Source organism: Crocuta crocuta, unplaced genomic scaffold (genome assembly GCF_008692635.1).
Source record: "Crocuta crocuta isolate KB4526 unplaced genomic scaffold, BGI_CrCroc_1.0 scaffold337, whole genome shotgun sequence".
NCBI classification, from domain to species: domain Eukaryota; kingdom Metazoa; phylum Chordata; class Mammalia; order Carnivora; family Hyaenidae; genus Crocuta; species Crocuta crocuta.
Genome location: NW_027528873.1, coordinates 6,078,771 through 6,102,964, shown reverse-complemented (window position 1 = coordinate 6,102,964; position 24,194 = coordinate 6,078,771). Strand labels below are relative to the sequence as shown.

Below are 24,194 nucleotides of genomic sequence, written 5' to 3'. Positions count from 1 at the left end.
GCAAAACTAACTCGGAAATGCTGAACTATAGCGCCTTGTTTTGGTATAAGTTTTAGGGAACCCTGTCTCTTTAGCAGTAGCTGAAGACACATAATGCTTTTTAGTTTTAGCGCTCGAATAGTTAACATGGGAAGTGGTTCAGAGAAAAACGTGGTTCCTGATACCGTATTAAAAACCTGAGTCTTCACCGAATTAACTTTAGGGATTGAACAGTGATTTTTAGAAGACACTGGTAACTGGCATGTATAGATCAACTCTACAAGGGCTTAATAAGAAACCTCTACTGGATCATCAAATTCATTTCTCTGTATTCTCAACAGTTACTTGATTGCAAAAAACGCAGCTATTCTCTTGAAAAGTACTGTTAAGTTTAATATATTGTCCTTCCTGATATAAGAGTTCAAACTTTAAAAGCCTTTCAACAATAAATATATTCAACATAGAAGGAATTTTTAAATGATACTGCATTGAATACAGACAGCTTGTAAGATTTAGTCATGTATAAGATGACTAAGAAATTTGACTTTTACACCTAAGGACTTTGTGCCACCTTTGGCAGTAATTTTATTTAAATTGCGTCCCTGAAATCCGTACAATGTGAAGTTATGAGCAAAACCTCAAATGAGGATTTCCTAAGGAAAGCGTCTGGTGTGATTAGCTTGGAGATGTCATCTGTGCTGCTGCTGCTGCCGCCACTGCTGAATTGTAAACTAGACAAGTCTTTTACTAAACTAAGAATATACTGTCCCTAGTATTTTTCTTACTTGTCCTGGAGATGTGTTTATTAGTACCAGATAATTTATGTGAAAATTCTTTAAAACAATAAAAACACTACATACATTTTTATATTTATAGCTAGAATGAATCCAATAGAATTCTTGACAGTAAAGTGATTAAGCTGAGAGAATTGGACCGTAGTTAGAGACTAGTTAGGTGACTAGTAACAGGATTTAAGAGGAATTGCTTCTATGTATGGAAAAGATCTTTGGAGTTCTTAAACTATTCTCAGCCTCCGAATCCTTGGATTTCTATAGGCATCATTTGAAGAGTGGAAATAAAAAAGGTTACTAGTCTATACAAATTGAATTTTGAAAATATTTGCTTTGTCTCTAAATATTTTACATATGTGTAAAAGCCCTGATACAGTTACGTTTTCTAGACATTTGTCAAAAAAGACAGTGTTCAAAAATTTAATACATTCTTCAAGGTAAAAAAATAAAAAGCCTTAGAGCTATAGGACAGAAATTCAAGAGTGTACTAATTACTGTGTTAGGGTTTGGAGAAAGATTAGTCAGTGAATGATACAGTACATTACCCACCTATCCTATAAATTACAGGATGCTTTTGGTCAATGAATTATAAGATAACATCCAAAGTTCTTCCCCATAAATTTAAATAATGGCAAATAATGTAATTTCCAATGCATTGTAAAATGACATTTTATAGTAGTAGTCACTCTTTTAAATGTATGCAATGGAATTAAGTATTTTGGTACTCATCATCCATTTTTAAAAAGTGAACTAATACTTTGCTTGTCTAAGTATTACATTGTATTGCTGTTTTGTCCTTTACATTTACAGCAATAGTTCTCAGGGACTATTGACTCCCTCTCCCCCCCCGCCCCCCAGGGAACATTTGACAATATCTGGAGACATTTTTAGTATCATAGCTATGGAGTGGGGGCTACTGAGTATCTAGTGGAAGGAGACCAGGGATATTGCAAAATATCCTACATTGCATAAAGCAACTCTCAACAACAAAGAATTAACCAGCCCGAAATGTCAGTTTTGCTATGCTACTAAGAAACCCAGACCTACAGAATTCTATTTTTATCTAGTATGGTTTTAGGCATAGAAGTCCTACTAGTTATCATTCTTTGCTGCAGCCAAAAAAAATGTATATTAATATTTATTGCATATCTTATGGTTATAAGGTTCAAAAATTAAGTCAACCTAGGGAAATTTTTTGTATCATTGTGACTATTACTAATATACAAATGATCAATGTATAAATATCATAATTTTGAATAATTATAAAAAGTAATTATTGAAATATATTTGTTAGTGAGATTGGGCTTTTTATCACTTAGCTTAATTTTTCATGGGTAAATATTATTTATTGCTAGAATCTTACCTAGTCATTAATTTTCTCAATATTGACTTTCAGGTGCCCTGACAGTTATGTCCTAGAACAATGCACCGTAGTGAGTTTCAGGATAGGTAAGAGGTTTATTTCTTTTGTAAAGGCCAAAAGGCTCTTCTCTGTGTACTGAAGTACCTCAAACATCTTTTTTAAGCAGTTGTTTACTAGTATTTACTGGATGGGCCAGATGAGTGATAGCAAGGACACTGGCAGAAACATTCTGGATGTATTCTGAATACAGACCTAACATAATTTACTCAAGGTCTGGATGTGAAAGAAGGGGAAGCAACAGCTCTCACTGCGAGGTTTTTATCCTAACCCACTAGAAGATTTATTATTTGCGGGGATGGGGGATACTAAGAAGAAAAGAATGAGGCAGAAAGAAACACAATTCTCCCTGTCCATTTTCTTTAGTGCCACATTTGTGTTTCTAAGTTTAAGTTAGCTGTTGAAACTTAATTATCTATCAAAATGTAAATAATATTCTATATTACTCTCAGTGTAGTTAAAAAAACTTACACAGTCATTTTCCCACAAAATGATGGGATCTTTTCCTTTGTTTCTAACTCCATTGCCCACAATTAAAACACTTGGCAATTCAGTTGTAACTCTTTACTAAGTAATGTTAATAACCTGATTTGTATGTGTTAGATTACCTTAAGGACAGGTTTTGTAACTAAAAGCTGTTCAGTGTTTCAATAGAATTTTAAACACATTTTTTTTGTATTTAAAATAAAAAAACTTATATGTAGGTAATTTTTAGGACAGGTTCACTATCATCAAACAGTTGATCCCATTGGATGTATAAAACTCATAATCACCAAAGTTATGACTTTGATAATGAGTTATGTAGTTTTCTGACTTGTGCAGAATGATGCAATTTAGCTCAAATGCAACTGCAACTTTTAATTCATGATTTATATTAATTCAAATTAACATGCATTGTTATTGGCCAGGCTAATCCAAAGAGGCACATTTTTCTCTTAGTAAATTGTGAATACTTCTGTTTTTTTCCACATTGTTTTAGTAAAGAAAGTAATATATACAGAGACAGAAAAATTAACACCATTTCAATGAGAGGTTACTTTCATACCCATTTATTAAGATCTTTTGAAAAATTAACCCAAAATGTGTACACCTTCAAAATTAACATTATTTTACCTATTTTGTGGATTGACATTCATACTTAAAGTTCCCCTTATTCAGTTCCATTCCAAGTTCAAGATTCTGAGAGTATGGGTTCTCGAAGTCCAGTGGATGAGACAGGTATATACATACCAGCTTTATTGCATGTCTGAGATAAATATTGAGGCCTAAGCAGTATTGAAGGAGCATAAACAAGTTAGAAATTCTTGAAGTTACCAACATTATATTTGCATTGAACTCCTTTTGGGAGAGTAAGTTGTGTGCACGAGGATAATTTTGCTTCTTTATCCTTTACAGCATGTTTTCTTCTTAAGCCTTACCTCCTATGTCTTTTACCTCTCTACATCTACTGGCTTGTGCCACCTCTGGTGGATGAAGGCACCTACAGCCCAATACTATGGCTAAACAAGCATGCCGGAAAGCTTGAAGAACATCATCTGCCCTTTACAGAGCAAAAACATCCTCTGAGTAGCTAAAGCTTGGACTTCTAAGTAAGGTATCTTTGCCGGATCCTTTTATGGAAATCACATGTATAGGTAAAGGACCCATCATGCCATAGTCTTTAGCCTAATGGCTGGGCCAGTTGTAAAGATGAGCCACACCTGAACAAGGCTATTTATGTTTTGTACTTGGGTATCAAACATAATATGTACTTAGTATTCAAAATTAGATGGTTGAGATATGTTTTTTTGTTTTTTTGTTTTCCTTACAAAAGGACTTATAAACCTTATAGGTAAATAATTAAGAATTCCCATTTTGGGACCTTAAAGATTCTGGCCACCAATTCTAACATGTGGGGTGTGTGTGTGTGTGTGTGTGTGTGTGTGTGTGTGTTGGTGGCGGGGGGTTCCCCATATCAGCAATCAGTTCTCCCAACACCAGCTGGGTGTCCTATAATTTAACTCAATTCTGACAATGTCTGCTTGGAGATAACATCAGATTCCACAGGTTAAGGGCTTAGTCCCATAAGACTGCCCTCTATTTCATTTTTTTTTAATTAAAAAAAATTTAATGTTATATTTATTTCTGAGAGAGAGAGACAGACAGACAGCGTGAGCAGGGGAGGGTCACAAGGAGAGGGAGACACAGAATCTGAAACAGGCTCCAAGCTCTGAGCTGGCTGTCAGCATGGAGCCTGATGCGGGGCCTGAACCCACAAACCGTGAGATCATGACCTGCGCTGAAGTCAGACACTTAACCAACTGAGCCACCCAGACGCTCCTGCCCTCTATTTCAGGTAGCAGTTGCAAGCCTGGGTAGTTACCTTTGCTTCTGAATGACCAGCCATAGGTCAGAGGTTCCCATGACCTCTCCTTTGGGTCACAGGTTAAGAGTTCAGTCTTATAAGACTGTCTCCAGTTCCACTTCAGATGCCAGTAGCAAGTCCAGGTTATCACCTATCTTCTCTTACATACCCTCTCCTCGAGTTCAATTAATTTGCTAGCGTGGCTCACAAAACTCGGAGAAACATTTTATTCATTTTAATACTGATTTATTACAAAAAGTTGCAACTCGGGGCACCTGGGTGGTTCATTTGGTTAAGCATTTGACTTTGGCTCAGATCTCATGGTTCATGGGTTCAAGCCTTGCAGCTCAGAGCCTGGAGCCTGCTTTGTGTTTGTCTCCTTCTCTCCCTGCCCCTCCCCTGCTTGTGCTCTGTCTCCCTCACAGATAAATAAACATTAAAAAAAAAAAAAATTTTTTTTTAAAAAAAGATTTGACTCAGGAACAATCAGATGGAAGAGATGCATAGGGCAAGGTACAGGAAAAGGACTAGGAGTTTCCATGCCCTTCTAATGTGTGCCATTCTCTCTTATTATGTATTCATCAACTTGGATGTTCTCAAAACATCTATTTGGGATTTTATAGAGGCTTCATTACAAAGGTATGATTGATTAAATCATTGGCTGCTAGTGACTGATTCAGCCTCCAACTCCCTTCCCTCCTCTCTCTTCTCATCAAGGGGTGAGACTAAAAGTTCTAATCCTCTATTCCTGGTTAGCTCGCCTGGCAACCAGTCTCCATCCTTCTGTGCTTTTCAAGAGTCACCCAGTAATGTGAACCCAATTGTGGTGGAAAGAGGCTTGTTATGAATAACAAGACATTCATTTTACCTTTATGGCTCTAAAGTGCTTTCTGGAACTGAAGACAAAAAAAAATACAACAATCGATGTTTCCTTTGCTCTCTTGCTCAGGAAATTCCAAGGTTATTATAAATCACATTATCATAGGAACTAACTGTAGAGATGTCATATCATCCAATGTAATCTAACTCCAGAGTGTGGCCCATTGAACTATCAGTACACAACAGATTTACCATCTTTGAAATGTAACTGATTCACTGATCTGTCTGATTTGATAGACCATCAACTACTGTCCTTGTGCTACCTTGTACTTACTAAAGAAAGTTGATTGATATGCAGGGCTTTTTCCTCTTCCCCCTCCCCCTTGGAAATAGTAGAGTTCTAGTTATCTTCTTGAGAAGCCAGGAATTAATCACAAAATAATACATATTAATTTATTATAATTAATTTCCTTGAAGATTAGTCTGATACTTAGAACTTATATAATTATAGGTAAATGAAATAGTGTGCTGATCTAATCACAAGGTTACAAGACCATTATTAGAACTTGCTGACAAATTAAAAATAGCACCTTAGTAGATTAAACTGGAATGTCATAATAATTTGTATTTTTATAGATACTCTATTATTCTAAAATAAAAAAGCATCTAATTGCAGTAATAAGCTTGCACACTCAGTAGTAAATACGGTAATTGAAGTCCTGGGATTTGTTTAAAAACAAGCTTTAAACTCCATATAAGAGCAGATTTTAGTTTTTGTTATTAAGTTTTGATTTGTAAGTCTTTACGACGCTAGTACACAATTTTGAACTGTATGTAATTTGAAAAAAACATTATGTAATCTGCATTAAAAAAAGGAAAAGGAAAAGTTCAGTGTTAGTCTCTAATGCCAAAGAGATGACCAATAGTAAATAGTAAAACCTTAACTATAAAAATCGTTAAATTATAACATGTCTGTTTATTCCTTTATTGGAATATATGTTTCTACCAAAATGACAACCAATGACTTACATTTCTTATGTTGTTTTTTCTCTTAAAACTAGAAATAATTGCAAAGGAAATTTCAGAGACAGTATTTTTAAAATTATTCTTAAATTCCATATACCTTTGTAAAAGCCATATTTAAAGAGAAATATTTTTATCTAATAAAACATTAGACTATCTTTTTTATATTTTCTATTTATTGCTTATATATAGAATTAAAACATTTTTATTTATTGTCTTCATAGCAGCAACAATTCTATCTTTCTTTCTCTCTTTCTCTCTTTCCTTCTTTAAGAGAGGGAGCAAGCACATGCATGAGAGGGGCACAGGAAGAGAGAGAGAGAATCCTAAGCAGACTTCACACTAAGTGCCTAGTCTGACACTGAGATCATGACCTGAGCCGAAATCAAGAGTCTGACACGCTCAACTGATTAAGGCACCTAGAAGCTTCTATATTTCTTATTAATTCTAATAGTTTGTAGATTCTTTGGGTTTTTTTTATACATACCAATTATATAAATTACAGCAGCATCACTTAAATTATGTTTTTTAGGAATAAATCTAAAGATAGGAATAAATCTAAAGAAAGAAGGATGGGCACTAACTCTATACTGGAAATTACAAATCATTTTTGAGAGACAAAGATCTAAATAAATGGAGAGAGTAATATACCATGTTGAAGGATTAGTAGTTTTAATATTGTAAAGATGTCAGAGGTAAAGATGTTAATTTATAATTCAGCATAACCCCCATCAATATTCCCAATAGTTTTTTTTTTTTTTTAATTAAATTGACAAGCTGAAAACTACAGATCTACAAAGAATGAGGAATGACTAAGTTATTCTTAAAGAACAAAACACTGGAGGAGTTAGTATATACAAACAGTAAAAACAAACAACAGGTGGTCAGCTGACTTAGGACAAAAGTGGTTAAACAGTGTAGCTCCCAATGTGGTTTTAAATAAATGATACAAGATCAAGTGAATATCATGGAAAAACGTGTATATCTTGATCTGTCTTTAGATGCCAAATACCAGAACTAACTGTAAAGGAATTACAAACTAAATGTGAACGATAAACTACTAAAGCTTTTCAGAGGAAACAGGAGAATTTCTGCCTGACTTTTAAGAGGCTGTAATTGAGGACATCCCTGAGACCACCCCAAGTTCAGTAATTCACTAACAGAGCTCAGCAAAGCTTGTATACTCATGGTTACAGTTTATACAATAAAGAATGCAGATTAAAATCAGCAACAGGAAAGGGTGCATCAGGCAGGGTATGGGAGAGACCTGGCATAGAGAGCTTCCAGTAGTTCTGTCTGAGTGGCATTGTGTGAACAGTGCTTGTTTCTCACAACAGTGATATGTGGCGATGCACACAGAGTTGTCAACCTGGGAGGCTCAACCAAACCTTGGTGCCTCGCATTTTTTTGGGGGGGGGGCGGTTAAGTTACATAGTTATGGCTCTCTTCCCACATTGCTGATCTTAGTCTTCTGCTCCTCCAGAGGTCAGTGTGATACCACATGGACCAAGACCCCCAACATAAATCACATTGTTAGTATAGACTACTTGGCATGGCTTAAGGCCCTCAGGTATACGAAGACACTCTTATGAGGCAGGACATTTCAGGGGCTTACAGTTACCTCCCAGGAGCCAGGGATGAGGGCCATACCTTTCTTTGGACGAGATTAATCTTGTTACACATCAGTAAAGAGTTCTTAAAAAAAGCTCTAAACAAAAAGGTAAAATGATAAATCGTTCTTATTAAAAACTTCTGTTCATTAAGACAATGATTAAGTCACTCAGAGTAGTAGAAAGTATCTTCAATACATATATTGGACAAAGACTGGCATCCAGATTATGTAAAGAACTCCTAGAGATTGATAAGAAAAAAACCCAATGATGGTTGGTGGGGAGGGGGACAACAAGCAAAAGACTTAAGAAGGCACTTAAAAAAATAAACCTCACCTTTAATACTAGACTTGGCAAAAATGTGGAGTAATCATACCTCTTATACAGTGCTGGTAGGAATGTTAGTTGGTACTTTGGAAAACTGTTTGGCCGTGTCTACTAAAGGTGAACATATATATACCCTGTGACCTAACAGTTTTGTTTCTAAGTGTATACCCAAGAGAAGACTCATGCATTCATTCACCAACAAACATATACTAGAATATTTATTGCCATATTGTAATAGCAAAAAACTGAAGAATATTCCAATGTCCATTAATAAAGAATAGATAAATTATGGTATATTCACCCATGGAATATGATATTGCAATATATATGATAAAACAATTTACAAGTGTGCAAATCAACATGGATGAATTTCACAAAATGAGGAAAAACCAGACAAGATGGTACGTTCTGTATTATTCTGTTTATATAAAGTACAAAATCAGTAATTGGGCATCATATTAACAGTTAGGCAATAAATACAAATGCCATGTAGTGACTGGAAGGTGCAAAAGAAAGGTTCCAAGGAAAAACAGCAACAATAATACACATGGCAATCCAAATCCAAAGAGAAAAGACACTTTCTTAAGGAAGCCAAAAATTCTGCAGAAACCTAATACCTAGATACATTGAGTTTACAAAATAAAATGTTTACTTTCTCTAAGATACTCATATTCAAGATACCTGAAGTTTTCCCAGGAGTAGGAATAATTTGATTTGCATTCACTTTACAGGCCATTCTTAAAGAGAAAATCTGCTTTAAAGGTAAATTTAACCTCTTAAAAAGGGAGACCTACAACTTTTAAATGACTTTTTTTATGGTCTGTATTCATCAAGGGTTTAAAAGCAGTGTGTCACCTTTTTGCACAAATATGGTGTAATAAAATGTGTTATCTTTGTCCCTGGTTCCTGACACAAAGCTTCTGAAACCTTTGGAATTTCCTTAGTGATAAGGCAGGTCTCTAGTAGCTTCAGGATGGGGGCTGGTCACCAGAAAGACCAATCCATGATTATGAGTGTGGAACTTTCAGTCTCACCCCAAACTTTCAGGGAGGGGAGAGGGGCTGGAGATTGAGTTAATCACTAATAGGAAATAATTTAATCAATTGTGCCTATGTAATCTTTATAAAACCCCTAATTGATGGGATTCAGAGAATTTCCCAGTTGAACTCATTAAGGTGCTAAGTGGGTAGTGTACTTCTTCCATTTGACTGTTCCTGAGTTAAACTGGTAATCACAAGTAAAATGCTTTTCTAAGTTCTGTGATTTGTTCTAGTGAGTTATCAAACCTAGGGAGGCAGTCGGATGAACTCAAGAATACTTAGTTTGCTGAGCAGAACTATAGGTATCATTGGCACCCTATTTGCCTAGCTTCTGAATTGTGTGCAGTCTTGAGAGACTAAATTCCTTTTTTTAAAAAATATTTCNAGTTAAACTGGTAATCACAAGTAAAATGCTTTCCTAAGTTCTGTGATTTGTTCTAGTGAGTTATCAAACCTAGGGAGGCAGTCGGATGAACTCAAGAATACTTAGTTTGCTGAGCAGAACTATAGGTATCATTGGCACCCTATTTGCCTAGTTTCTGAAGTGGGTGCAGTCTTGAGAGACTAAATTCCTTTTTTTTNACACATGAACCATGAGATCATGACCTGAGCTGAAGTTGAAAGCTTAACCGACTGAGCCACCCAAGTGCCCCGGGACTAAATTCTTAAACTGCTAGAGCTTGATTTGAATTGAATTGTTAGACATATAGTTGGTATGAGAATTAGTTAATGTGTATAAAAAAACTGTCAACAAATATCTCTTTCTACAGTGACAGTTATGATCTGATTTGTGACCTCCCCCGCCCCTACATTCATATGTTGAAATCCTAACTCCCAGCAGCTCAGAAAGTAACCATATTTGGAGGCAAGTTCTTTAGAAAGATGATTAAGTTAGATGAGGCCATTAGGCAGGGTCCTAATCCAATCTGACTGATGTCCTCATAAACAGAGGAAATTTGGATACATAAACGGATACCAGAGGTATGTACACATACAGAGAAAAGACCATGTGAAGAGGCAGCAAATGTACAGCCATCTACAAGCCAAGGAAAGAGACTTCAGAGGAAATAAGCACTGCTGGCACATTAATCTTAGACTTTCAGCATATAGAACTTTAAGAAAATAAATTTCTGCTGTTTAAGCCACCCAGTCTGTGGTATTTTGTTATGGCAGCCCTAGCAAAACTAACAAATTTATTATTTGATTTTATATCCTTATTTCAGACCAGATTAATTTACACTGATTTTATATACTTATTTCAGACCAGACTTTTTAGCCTGGAAATTTTAGGACTACTTAATTAGTATCCACATCACATGCTATCCCAGCCCAAGGATTTGAATCATGATTTTCATACTTGAAAACTAGCACATGAATTACACAACAGTAACATGAAAGATCAAGTGGAAGAACATCTCAAAGCACAGAACAAAAATACAAACAGATGGAAAGTATGAAAGAAAAGATCAGAGAACTGAAGGACACATACGGAAGACCCAATAGTGAATAGCACAGGATTTCCAAAAGGAGGAAGAATAATGATGCAGTAGCATCAATAATTAAATATTTTATAGAAAAAAATGTCTTGAACTTGAGAAAGCTATTTGTCAACAAAATAAAAGAACTCATTTTGGCAGGATTGATAAAGAAAAACACTATTGAGGAAAATAAGACCATAGACTCAAAAGTTAAAATAAGAGTTATTTACTAAAAATGACATTGCAGAAAAGGAAGAGAGTTCCTATCAGCTATTGCAGAGTAATCATTACTGATTTTTTCTTCTTTTCTTCTTTTATTTAAAGTTTTTTTTAATGTTTTTTACTTTAGAGAAAGAGACAGAGTGTGAGTGGAGGAGGAGCAGAGAGGGAGACAGAATCTGAAGCAGGCTCCAGGCTCTGAGCTGTCAGCACAGAGCCTGATGCAGGGCATGAACTTACAAGCCATGAGATTATGACCTGAGCTGAAGTGGGATGCTTAACCGACTGAGCCACCCAGGCACCCCAATAACCAAATTCTTAATACATCAAAATTATCATGGTTTATTTGTACACAGTACTGCAATCAAACCCCAATTCCAAGATTTACATTATAGTCAATAGAAAATATAGGACCTCAGTAACAGTTAATGAAAAAGGAAATACCAGCAATCACAAATTAACAAATTTACAATATTAGAAGCTAGGTAATTTAGTATAATTTATATCTAGCAAAAGACTATATGATCCATTAATTCCAATACAATCAAGATATCATTTAATTGTCAATTAGTTGTTTGTAAATATGTGAAGATTGATAAAATATATCACTCAGCACAACTGAGGAAGTAGTAAAGGAAAGGACTATAATCAAACAGCAAAGAAAGCAGATCTCAAGACATGGGAAAATAGAGTAAATGAAAGAATGATGAGCTCTGACACAATTGTTACCTAAAGATATATCTAAACAGAGATGCAGAGTGAATGAGTATTCATAATATAAACACTAACTGATGCTTCTTGAAATAAAAGTGGCATACTGCAAAGGAACCCTGATAATAGACTCTGACTAAAGGCAATTAAAGTATATCAACTAATTCAAAAAATTTGGGGCCAGGGAGAGGTGAAATAAAAGTATTCCAAAGGGCTTATCCAGTGAAGCAACAGAGTACCTAGCAAACAGAAATAGTTAGTATCTTATTTCCATTTAACCCTTACTTTCATATGGATTTCATTTTGAATATATGAAAATATCACCAGTTGCATGAAAAAGTGCAATAGAATTTCATAATTAAGGAAAAGAGAAGAGTAATGATCAAACAAGAAAACTGAATAAGAGAAATACTTAAAGGAAAATAAGGAAATATTCTTAAAAATGCAAAGCAGGATGAAAGAAATAATACATAAATGATTAACTTCCCCAATGTATAAAATAGCTTCTTGGATTGGGTTGAAAAAGATAAAAGAAACCTATCAATATATTCTTTTTTTTTAAAAAGTGTTTAAACAAAGTAGTGAAGAAATGTTGAAAATTAAAAAAAAGGCATAAAAGATAAACAATTGCGTGTAAAAAATGGAGGAAAGATGTTATTATCAGATAAAATGTATTAAGATTAAAAGTTCTAAATAAGATAAAGACTATACAATGACAAAAGGCATAGTTTACAAAGAGCATATGATAGAAGCCAGTTTTTAAGCTCTTATCTCTTCAAATTTATTTTATCTCTCAGCTTCAAATTTTACTGTTCTATATTTTGCTTTGTAATGCTGGAATTAGAACTCTGAAAATTGCATTTATGACTGGTCATTTTACTTCTTGTCAACCTCTGGCAATAGGGGTGCAATAAAAGGTTATCACAAGACAAAGAAGAAAAAAACTGTTCTTTTCTTACCATTTGTGTTGTGTTCCTCTTAGCATCACCCTAATAAAGTTTTACTCTGGCAGCTTCAAAATACAAGCAGGTAGTGAGAAGCCATTGTATCTTGTTGGTGTCTATGCAGGGACAAGCAGAGAGAGGTAATGGAGTATCTGATTGACCAGAGAATAGAAGAGCCCCACATAAAGTAAAAGTTACTCACTGGAAATCATAGCAATTCAACTGGAGAACAGTACATAAAACTGGAAGAGGTTTAGCATATTCCAATAAACAGTAAACTGGCTAGTTCCATAAGTTTTTGTAACTGACCCACTAGGACTTCCTCCAAGTACAAGGCTTCAGACTAAAGAAACTGCTGGGATGAAACAAAATTGTTTAGATTAGGAACAACTGAAATGAAGGAAAAAGAAGGTCCAGATAAAAGGGAAAAGGAAGCAGCTAGAATCTGCCCCCAGCAAGCCATTGTAGTTTTACTAATATGTGAAAACAATGTAAAAAGAATCTCATAAGTAAAGAAGCTATCTGAACTAAATCTTCTAAGATTTATGAAAAGTAAATCAGCATAGAAATGAGCATTAAAAAACTATTGAAATCAAATACTGGACAAATAACTACAAGAAAATATGACATAATAGAATAAACCAAAGAAAGCAAACATGCTAGAAAGACATATTCAACATATATGTATATTGAAACATACCATTTCCAAATGAGATAAAAAATTAGGAAAAATATAAGATGAAAAAATAAGAATCAGAACTAGGAAAACTCATAAATTAGTTGATACAGCTCAAAGAAGAATTGAAAACTATATCTGATCTGATCAATAAACTAGAGAAAATATATGCCCCAAACTCAAGTAATCTCTTATTAGAAATAGATTAAAAGAAGAGAATTAAAACAAAAATAAAACAAAATGAAGAGATAAAAGAGATTTGAGAGAAAATGACAAATACTGAAGATCTAAAAAGAAGATTCAGCATATGAAAATGCAGTTCCTTAAGAAAAAATAGGAAATCTGGGTAATAGAGCAAATACTAAAAAACTTGCTGAATGTATTATTATAAAGTGTATATTAGTAGAGCACACTATTACCTGATAATATCAACCCAGAAAAATCAGGACCAAGACATATTCTAATAAAATGACTGGACTTTAAAGAAACAAAATTCCTCTGGGAATCTATGGAAAAGAGCACATATTTAATAAGGGCATCAAACTGCTATTACCATGGGATTTTTTTTAACATCCTTGGTTTATGCCAAAAAATAGAATAACCCATTTAAAATACTTAAATGTGACAAGGCATAAGTAGGATAAAGCAAATGAGTAATTATGATATATTCTAAATCTGCTATTTGTGTGACCTTGAGAACCAGATTATCATAATGGAAGAAAACAGGTACAAAATTGAAAAGGCTACATAAAAAATCTGAATTTGTAAAATCTTAGAAAAAAAAACCTATCAGCCAGCAGCAAATAGTGGTCCTGGTTTCCAGTTTATTGTTTTGTAATTTTTTTAAGGAAACCATGGCTTCTTCAAGAAATGACCGATTCCAGGTTTATACCAAAAAAAATGTACTAGAACATATTGAAATACTGCATATCAGAGAAATAATCAAAAGGATTCAGAAGTCAAATTGAGGCCCTCATTGGCCATAGATACATAAAAATCACAATGGATTGAAACTAATCAAATATGTTTAAATATGTAATTTCATAATAAACAGTATTTTTTAAAGACTTCATTGGTCACTGAGAGGCCTGTAAAGATGCTCAGTTGTTAGAAATTTTACCATATGAGGAAAAAAGTGTCTTTGTAGTTGTGATTAAGTTACAGATATTGACATGGGGAGTTCCTTAATTATCCAAGTGGCTTTTAAATATAATGACAAGTACTATTATACGGGAGGCAGTGGGAGATTTGACTACAGACAGAAAAGAATGTCATGTGGTAGAAACAGAGTCAGAGGAAGAAGATGGAGGAATGGAGTAAAGTAATGCAACGGCATACAGCACTGGTCTCTGGAAAAAAGATTCTCACCTAGAATTTGGAGTGAATGTAGCTCTGCTGAAACCTTGATTTTAGCTGCAAAAGAGTCATTTCAGACTTAAGGCCTTTATAACTATCAAAGAATAAATAGATGTTGTTTTAAGATGCCAAGTTTGTGATTGTTACAGCAGCCAAAGAAAACTAATGCAGTCAGAAATCATTATCTTAAAAATATTAATAAAAAGAGAAGCATTCATTTCTCCTTTCCTAAATGAACAATACCACTTGGTAAGTAGCAAATGAGGAAGTGTCTTATTAACCATTCCAGCTAATAAATAAAAATATTAGGATATCATAGGTATTTTATAAATACTAATAAATTAGAATTTAGACATGGAGCACAAATGGCTGCTAACATCAAAATCGAGAGAAAACATGTACCTTGAGATAAAAGATTATATTCTTACCAAAGGGATAAAAATGTAATTTTATCAAATTTCTAGATCCTAAAGACAGTTTGCAGGAAATGGAATAAAATAGAACATGTTGAATTACATCACAAGTATATAATAAAAAAAATCCAGACTATGAGAAACCAGACTGGACAAACATCTCATTTCTTCAACAAATAATTAGTAAAGAAAAGAAGGGATGACAGGAACACCTGTATATAAAAGGAGACTTAAAACACAATTCAAGTTAAGAAAAATAGGTAAGACTAAATAAACTGTAATATCCAGGGATATCCACTTGGGTCATTAAAAACCATAGAAAACAACAAAGAAATGAGTGTCATAGAAGTTGGGATAGTGTACATAGGTGGGAAGCGGCTGTCAGTGCTAAAGGGCACACAGAGATACTTCTGGGATGGTTAACCAATTTCTATTTCTTGGCCAGGATGGTGGTTATAAGGCTATTCTCTTAGACCATTCAGGCAGATATAACAAAATGCCAAAGACTAGGTAGCTTATAAACAATATTAAGTTTATTTCTCACAGTTCTGGAAGCTGGAAGTCTAAGATCATAGCACTGGTATGCTTGGGTAGTGCCCTCTTTTTAGTTGCAGACTTCTTATATCATCAGTAGGCAGAAGGGGTCAGGGAGCTCTCTGGAACCTCTTATACGAGAACTAATCCAAAGTCTCCACCTACTAATACCATCATATTTAGGGGTTAGGATTTCAACTTATGAATTTTGAAGAAGGGAAACACAAACATTTAGAACATAGCAGATACTTAACCTTACAGTAAGTCACTAAGCTACATTTTCTTTTGTGTGTTTTTCTGTAATTTTATTTTATAATAAAAAGACAAAAAAAATAAAACAAGTAAATACTACACTAGTGCTTCCACCATAAACAACTAAAATTTGGACAAAATATAGGAAAGAACTGTCTTCAGACTTTGAAAAACAGGCAGTTCAAGAGTGTGATCCTAAAGAGAAAGGAAACAATGAAATAAGTTATTCATTCATTCCACCTTTTAATTGGAGGTAGTTTACAGACTGAAATTAGGAAAGGAGAGCATGAACAGGCCTGGGAAATATTTGAATTTAGCAGAATGGAGAAACAATGTTGACCAATCAAGGCATTCCATAGAGATCCCCAAATGGTCCCACCTTAGTAATGGGGCTAAATTTTCCCACATTAAGAATATTCTGTCATCACCTGAACAAAGCTTTTTAAAAAACCTGGAATAGATGAAATAACCATGACACAGCAAAACTCAGCATTCTTTAAAGAAAGACTAAACATCCAGACTCTGTAACATCAAACTCATATTCAGCATTTGATCAAAAATTACTACACATGCAGGAAAAAATGACTAATAGCTAGGAGTGCAATTAATTAATAGAAATAAGTATAATGATGAAATTAGCAGACACATTCTTTAAAATAGTAATTATAAGTATTTTGATAGAGAGGAAAACATGAAAGTGAGAGGAATGCAAGATATGAAAAACTAAAATGAAACGTTTAGATGTAAAAAAATATATTCAAAATGAAGAAAAACAAAAACCCAAAAACAACAGATTAACATCATAGCCGACTGTACACTAAAATCAAAGGTAAGTGAACTGGGGGTCCCTGGGTGACTCAGTTTGTTAAGTGTCTAACTCTTGATCTCAGCTCAGGTCATGCTCTCACAGTTTATGAGTTTGAGCCCTGTGTCGGGCTCTGCACTGACAGTGCAGAGTCAGCTTGGGATTCTCTCCTTCTCTTTTTGCCCCTCCCCTGTTCTCTCTCTCTCAAAATAAATAAGTAAACTTAAAAGAAAAAGGAAATGAACTGAAGGTATAGCAAACAACAATAAACTGTTCAAACTAAAGGACAAAGAGAAAAGGGCCAAAAGTAAATGAACATATTGACTCTGTGAGTGTGGAACAATATCAAGTGATCTATGGATAGTGTCCCAGAAAGAGGGGGAACAGAAAATTTTTTGATGATATAGCAGTCAAATATTTTTGAAATTTGAAGAAAATTATATACTCCCAACAGCCTGAATTCCAGTTAGTCCCAAACAGAGTAGACAACCAAGAAAATCATGCCAATAGACTTCAGTTGTTGAAAATTAATGACAAAAATTCTTTTAAATGAGCCCAAGACAAAAAAAGTCATTTTACTTGTAGTGCAATCAATAGGATAAGAATATTGACTTTCATTAGAAATAATATAAGCTGGATGGTGATGGAAAAACATCTTCAAAGTTTTGTCTTCAAAGGCAGAAAGAAAAAAATCTTTAATCAGGTTCTATAACTAGTTAAAATATCCTTCAAAAATGAAGGCAAAGTAAAGACATTTTCAGATAAAGCTAAGAAAATGTATCACAACCCAGCACTATAAGAAATGATAGAGGAAGTTATTTTAGACTGAATAAAAATAATGCCAGATAGAAATTGGTTCTATACAACTGTTCTAATAATCCAGTTAAAGATAGAGATTTTCAGGCTATGTGAAAAAACAAGGCAAACTTTATGGTGTGCACTTTGAATATAAAGACAGTGGTAGGTCTTTAGTTGTAAAAAAGCTAAAGTGGCTATATTAATATCAAAAAATAAGGTGAAGTGATAATACCAAAGTAAAGAATGCTATCTTATAATAATTAAAGGATCAATTTGAGAGGGCATAAAAATCCTAAACATGTATTCACCTAATAACTGAGTTTCAAAATGCATGAAGCCAAAACTAAAAGAACTGAAAAGAAAATTAATCTATAATTATGATTGAAGATTTCAGCACAATTTAGTAACTGATAAAGGAAATTTACAGAAAATTATTAAGTTTACGGAAGACATGAACAATATCATCATGCCTGCCCTAAACTGAAATATAGAAAATTACATTCAACAAAAAAATGTATATTCCTTTGAGTGCATAGGAAATATTCATCAAAATAGACTATATGTGGAGCCACAAAAAATTTTCTATTAAATGTAAAATAACCAAAATCATCCACAAAAAATTTTCTATTAAATGTGAAATAACCAAAATCATACAGCATTATTCTCTGACCATAATGAAATGAAATAAAAGAATTATCTTAAATAAATACCTAAATATTTGAAAACTAATCTACACAGTTTTAAATAACCCAGATTCAATGAATAAATAACATGGTGAATTAGAAAAAAAATGTTGAAATGAAATATATTATTTTTGAATTAAAATGAGAATAACACACTAAAGTTTTTAGAGGCAGCTAAAGTGATGCTTAGAGAGAAATTTATAGCCTTAAGTGCTATTATTTTCTTGAAAAATAATGATATTAATATCTTAATGCTATTAATGATAATATTAATTTTTTAAAAATCAATGATCTAATCTTTTATATTAAAAGGTAAAAAAATTAAGTTCAACATAAGTAGAAGGAAGGAAATAAGGAATAGAGTAATGAATCAAAATAAATAATAAATAGAATAAATATCAGTTGAACAAAAATCAGTAAAATTGATAAACCTCTTGCTAGATTGATCAGAAAAAAAATGAAGACAAAAATTTCCAAAGAGAGGAATAATAAAGGGGAAAACTCTGTAGAGCTTATAGGACAAATTTCATGATAAAATGAACTACTTAAAATTGATAAATTGAAACTGAAAGATCAAGTGAACAAAATTGACACAGGGGAAAAAATAAGTATGTCCAAAGTTCTCCTATTAATAAAAAGGAAATTTATTATTTAAAAACTCCCAACTTCTAAAACAAAGAGCATCATTCCCACATGGTAGGACTGGTAAATTTAAGGAAATATTAAAAGAAAATTGACACTAATCTTACATAGATTTGAGAAAACAGTGGGAATTAAATACTTCCAACTCATTTTAGGAGGCCAACACTGTCCTAATACCCTAAAACCAGACGGAGACATTGCAAAGAAATAAAACTACAGATCAATATCCCTCATGAACATAGATGAAAATATTCTTATCAAAATATTATAAATCTAATCCAGAAAAATATAAAAATATCATTACCAAGTAGTATTCTGGAAATGCAAAATTGATTTAACTGTCAAAAAAACACAGATATTTGACTCGAAATGGATCAGAGGTCTGAACATAAAGGCTAAAACATTATGAAACTTCTAGAAGAAAACCAAGGCAAAATTATTACAGAACAGGGATAGACAAAGATTTTTGAGAAAACATACCAAAACCTCCCATCATAAAAGCAAAAAATGATATATTTACTTATCAAAATTAAAAAAACTCTTTAATTTTTAAATTGCTTTTTGTAAATTTTATAGTTTAATAAATTATTTAATAAAGTAAGGAATTAAAGTGACTGGTACAGTGGTTATAAACCTATTGAGAGAGGGGTACCTGGGTGGCTCAGTCAATTGAGCATCTGACTCTTGATTTCGGCTCAGGTCATGATTCTGTGGGTGTGAGATCAAACTTCACATCAGGCTATGTGCTGAGCATGAAGCCTGCTTGAGATTCCCTCTCTCCCTTTCTCTCTCCCTCTCTCTTTGCCCCTCTCTTCTAATCATGGTTGCTCTCTAAAAATAAATAAATAAATAAGTAGATAAATAAATAAATGTTGAGAGACTGGGCATGTGAGACTTGAGATGTAATTGTTTGAATACATAAATTTCAGGCATCGATGAAGAGATCATCCCAATTCTGTTGACTTCCTGAAGTAATGCTCAGTGCCAAGAAGTCTCTTCAATCTTTAAAAATCTATCTGGCAAGGTAAGGCCACACTTCATCCCAAAGTAGAATGTGGAAAACAGCTGTATGTCTTAGGACTAATTTAAAATCTCATATTCTTTTGTAAAAATGATTTATGATTCTGACTTTCCTACTACTTTTCTCCTTTTCAGTCTTAATTGTCAGCTGTTGGTTTACAGTGCTTATCCAACTTATCCTTACTGAATTGTATGTCTTTGCATGATGCTGTAGAGGTGCTGAAAGATCCATAGTGATAACTGCCTTTCTTCTTCTCTTCTGTGCTTCCAACTCAGGATTGTTTTATTATCCATTCTGTAGGTGTAAATCTGTATTATAATGTGTTTCCTGACACAGGTACAGTCTTAGTTCCTTTTGAAGTGGATTTCATAAATGTTATTATTATCATTTTAGGTTTTGAAACAGTATCTTTTTTTTTCTCAGTATTGAGATACAATTGATATATAATACTGTATAAGTTTAAGGTGTACAGCATTGTTTGACTTACATATTTGTGACAAGATGACCATGGTGAGTTTAATTTCTATCACCTCATACGGATACAAAAAAAATGAAATAGAAAGTGTTTTATCCTGTGTGATAGGATCTCCTAGAATTTATTCTCTTAACAACTTTCAAACATACCATACAGAAGTGTTAACTATAGTCATCATGTACATTACATCTGTAGTACTATTTATAATTGAAAGTTTGTACCTTTTGATCACCTCCATCCAATTCCACCCTCCTTCACCCACTGCCTCTGGTAAACACAAATCTGATCATTTTTTTCTTTGTTTTTTTTTTTTTATGAACTTGGAAATTTGATTTTTGTTTTATTTTTTAAAATTGTTTTTAATGTTTATTTTTGAGAGAGAGAGATAGAGTGTGATTGGGTGAAGGGCAGAAAGAGAGACACACACACAGAATCTGAAGCAGGTTCCAGGCTCTGAGCTATTAGCACAGAGCCTGATGCAGGGCTCAAACTCAGAACCACAAGATGATGACCTGAGGTGAAGTCGGAAACTTAATCAACTGAGCCACCCAAGGTGCTCTCATTGTTTTGTTTTGTTTTTTTGTTTCTTTAGAGTCTACATATAAGTGAGATCATACAGTATTTTTCCTTATTTCACTTAACATAATATCTTCAAAGTCAATTGGTGTTTTCCCAAATGGCAGGATTTTGTTCATTTTTATTTTGAATAAGATTCCATCGTGTGTGTGTGTGTGTGTGTGTGTGTGTATGTATATACTACAACTTTTTTATCCATTTATCCATGTATGGAGATGTAGGTTGTTTCCATGTCTTACATATTGTAAATAATGCTACGGCTAGCATAGGGGTGCAGATTATCTTTTTGACATAGTATTTTCATTTCCTTCTCCTATATATTCCCATATGTGGAATTACTGGTTGTTCTAATTTTAAGTTTCAGAGGAACCTCCTTACTATTTTCCATAGTAGATGTACCAATTTATCATCCCACCCACAGTGCACAAGTGTTTCCTTTTCTCCACATCCTTATGAGCATTTGTTATCTCTTATCTTTTTTATTGTGGCATTCTAACAGATGTGAGGTGATATTGTGGTTATTTTTTTTATTCTTGAGAGAGAGTTAGAGACATCATGAGCAGGGTAGAGTCAGAGAGAGAGGGAGACACAGAATCTGAAGCAGGCTCCAGGCTCTGAGCTAGCTGTCAGCACAGAGCCTGATGCGGGGCTCGAACCCATGAACTGTGAGATCATGACCTGAGCTGAAGTCGGACGCTTAACTGACAGAGCCACCCAGGCACCCCTGTGATATTATGGTTTTAATTTGGATTTCCCTGGTGATTATTGGTCCTGAGCACCTTTTTATGTACCTGTTGGTCATTTGTATATCTTCTTTGGAAAAAGTCCATTCAGATCCTTTGCCCATTTTTTAGTTGGATTATTTGGGGGCTCTGATACTGAGTTGTATAAATTTTTTTTATATATAGTTTGGATATTAGCCCCTTATCAGATACATAGTTTGCAAGTATTTTTTCTCCATTTTCACTTTGGTCAATTTCTTTTGTTGTTTTCGTTTTTGTTTTCTGTGTAGAGCTTGTTAGTATGATGTAGATTCACTTATTTTTTCTTTCTTTATTACTTGTGCTTAGGTAGGTGCCATATCCAAAAAATTGCCATGACCATTTCCTGTGTTTTCTTCTAGAAGTTATATGGTTTCCAATCTTAACCTTTAATCCATTTTGAGTTCATTTTTGTGAGCAGTGTAAAACAAACAGGTTTTAAGTTTAAATTTTTTATATGGGACTATCTACAATTTTTCTAGTACCATATATTGAATAGACTGTCTTTTCTCCATTGAGTATTCTTGGCCCTCTTGTCAAATATTTATTGACCAGAATAAACGTGGGTTTATTTCTGGGTTCTTGATTCTGCTCCTTGGTCAATGTGTCTGCTTTAATGCTGGTATCATATTATTTTGATTACTATACCTTTATAATATAGCCTGAAATCAGGAAGGAAGATGCTTCCCACTGTGTTCTTTTCTCAACATAACTTCCCTTTTAAAGATCCCATTAAAATGAAAAGGCAAGCCATAGATTGGAAAAATATTATATACATATGTCTATTAAAATATATATATAATTATATAATGTAGTAAATGTATATTATAATTATATTTTATAAAAGATTATATGTAAATAATATGTAAGTGGCAAATAAATACTGAGAAAAATGTTCACTCTCAATAGTCCTCAGAAAAATGCAAATTGAAACTCAGATGAACAAATGACTATATATCTTTACCATGGCCAAGATGAAAAGAATTAGAAATATAACTTACGGGCAAGAATGTGAAACAACAGGAACTCAAACATTGCTGGTTGGATTGTAAAATTGTATAACCCTTTAGAAAACTGATTAGAAGTTTTACACATTATTTAATAAAACGTTTACACAAATAAGTCAATGTCAAGAAATAACCTAACAATTTACCCTTTTCAAAAAATGAAGAGAAAATTATATAGAAATTTATCCCAGTAACAATCAGTGCTAGAAGACTATAAAACATTATTTACATTTTCCCCAGGAAAAGAAAGAACATCCTAAGAATTTGATATAAAACCAAATTATTGCGCAAGTTTAGTCTCATAGACATTTCAAACCTATAAAAATTAGAGGATAAGTTATATTACTTTTATAAAGGAAACCACTGAAATTATTATAAAGAAAATAAACATGCTTAAAATTAAACCATAGAAAAAAAACTGGTAGCAAATATTTATAAAAGAAGAAAACATAAAACAATTTGACAGAACTAAGTCCAAATATATCTCTCAGATCAATAAATTTATATGGAATAAACTCACCTAGTAAAGAAAACTGTTAGATTAAATCACAAAGGAAAACCCAAGTATAAATTGTAGTTTAACGAGATCCAATCTAATCGAGAAAGGTTGAAAATTAATATATGGGCATAGACATAACTGCAAGTACAAACAAAATGAAAATAGGGGATATTGCGTGTTTTTTCCCATTTTACGAGAAATAATTGACATACATCACTGTATAAGCTTAAGGTGTACAGCATGATGGTTTGATTTACATGTTATAAAATGACTATCACCATAGTTTACATCCTCCATCTCATATAGATACAAGAAAAAGAAAAAAACCCAATGTCTTCTTGTGATGAGAACTCCTAAATTCTACCCTTTTAGTAACTTTCCCATGTACCATACAGCACTGTTAACTATAGTCATTATGCCGTATATTACATCCGTATTATTACTTTATATGCTAAAGATAAATATATGATATAAGACAAATATAAGATAACTGGAAGTTTGTACCTTTTGACCACCTTCTTCCAATTCCCCTCTCCTCATCCTTGTCTCTGGTAGCTACCATTATGGTCTCTTTCTATGAATTTGTTGTTCCTTTTTTTTTTTAGATTCTACATATGATCTCACCTAGAGATCACACAGTATTTGTATTTCTCTATCTGACTTATTTCTTTTAACATAATGCCTTTAAGGTCCATTCATGTTGTTGCATGGCAGGATTTCCTCTTTTTATGGCTGCATAATATTCCATTGTATATATACACCACAACTTCTTTATCTATTCATCTGTCAATGGACAATGTATTGTTTCCATGTCTTGGCTATTGGCTATTGGCTATTGGCAATAATGCTGCTATGAATATGGGGATATAGATGTTTTTTCAAGTTATGTGTATGTTTACATGTATTAGTTTTTTCACACTAATTGCTAGATGCTTATCAATCCCATTTCCTCTTCCACATGGGGCCACTACCTTTCTCAGCCCAGACTGCA

General features: G+C 33.4%; 1 protein-coding gene across 1 annotated transcript in view; it reads left to right on the top strand.

Annotated features, from left to right (window-relative positions):
- The first annotated feature begins 2,166 nt into the window (after window positions 1–2,166).
- Window positions 2,167–24,194, top strand: part of SLC9A9 (solute carrier family 9 member A9) — a 659,022-nt gene continuing 636,994 nt past the window's right edge. Inside the window, exons 1-3 of the mRNA XM_077756733.1 lie at window positions 2,167–2,219; window positions 3,586–3,784; window positions 19,794–19,888. The gene's annotated coding sequence lies outside the window, so the exon portion shown is untranslated. The remainder of the gene's footprint in view (window positions 2,220–3,585; window positions 3,785–19,793; window positions 19,889–24,194) is intronic.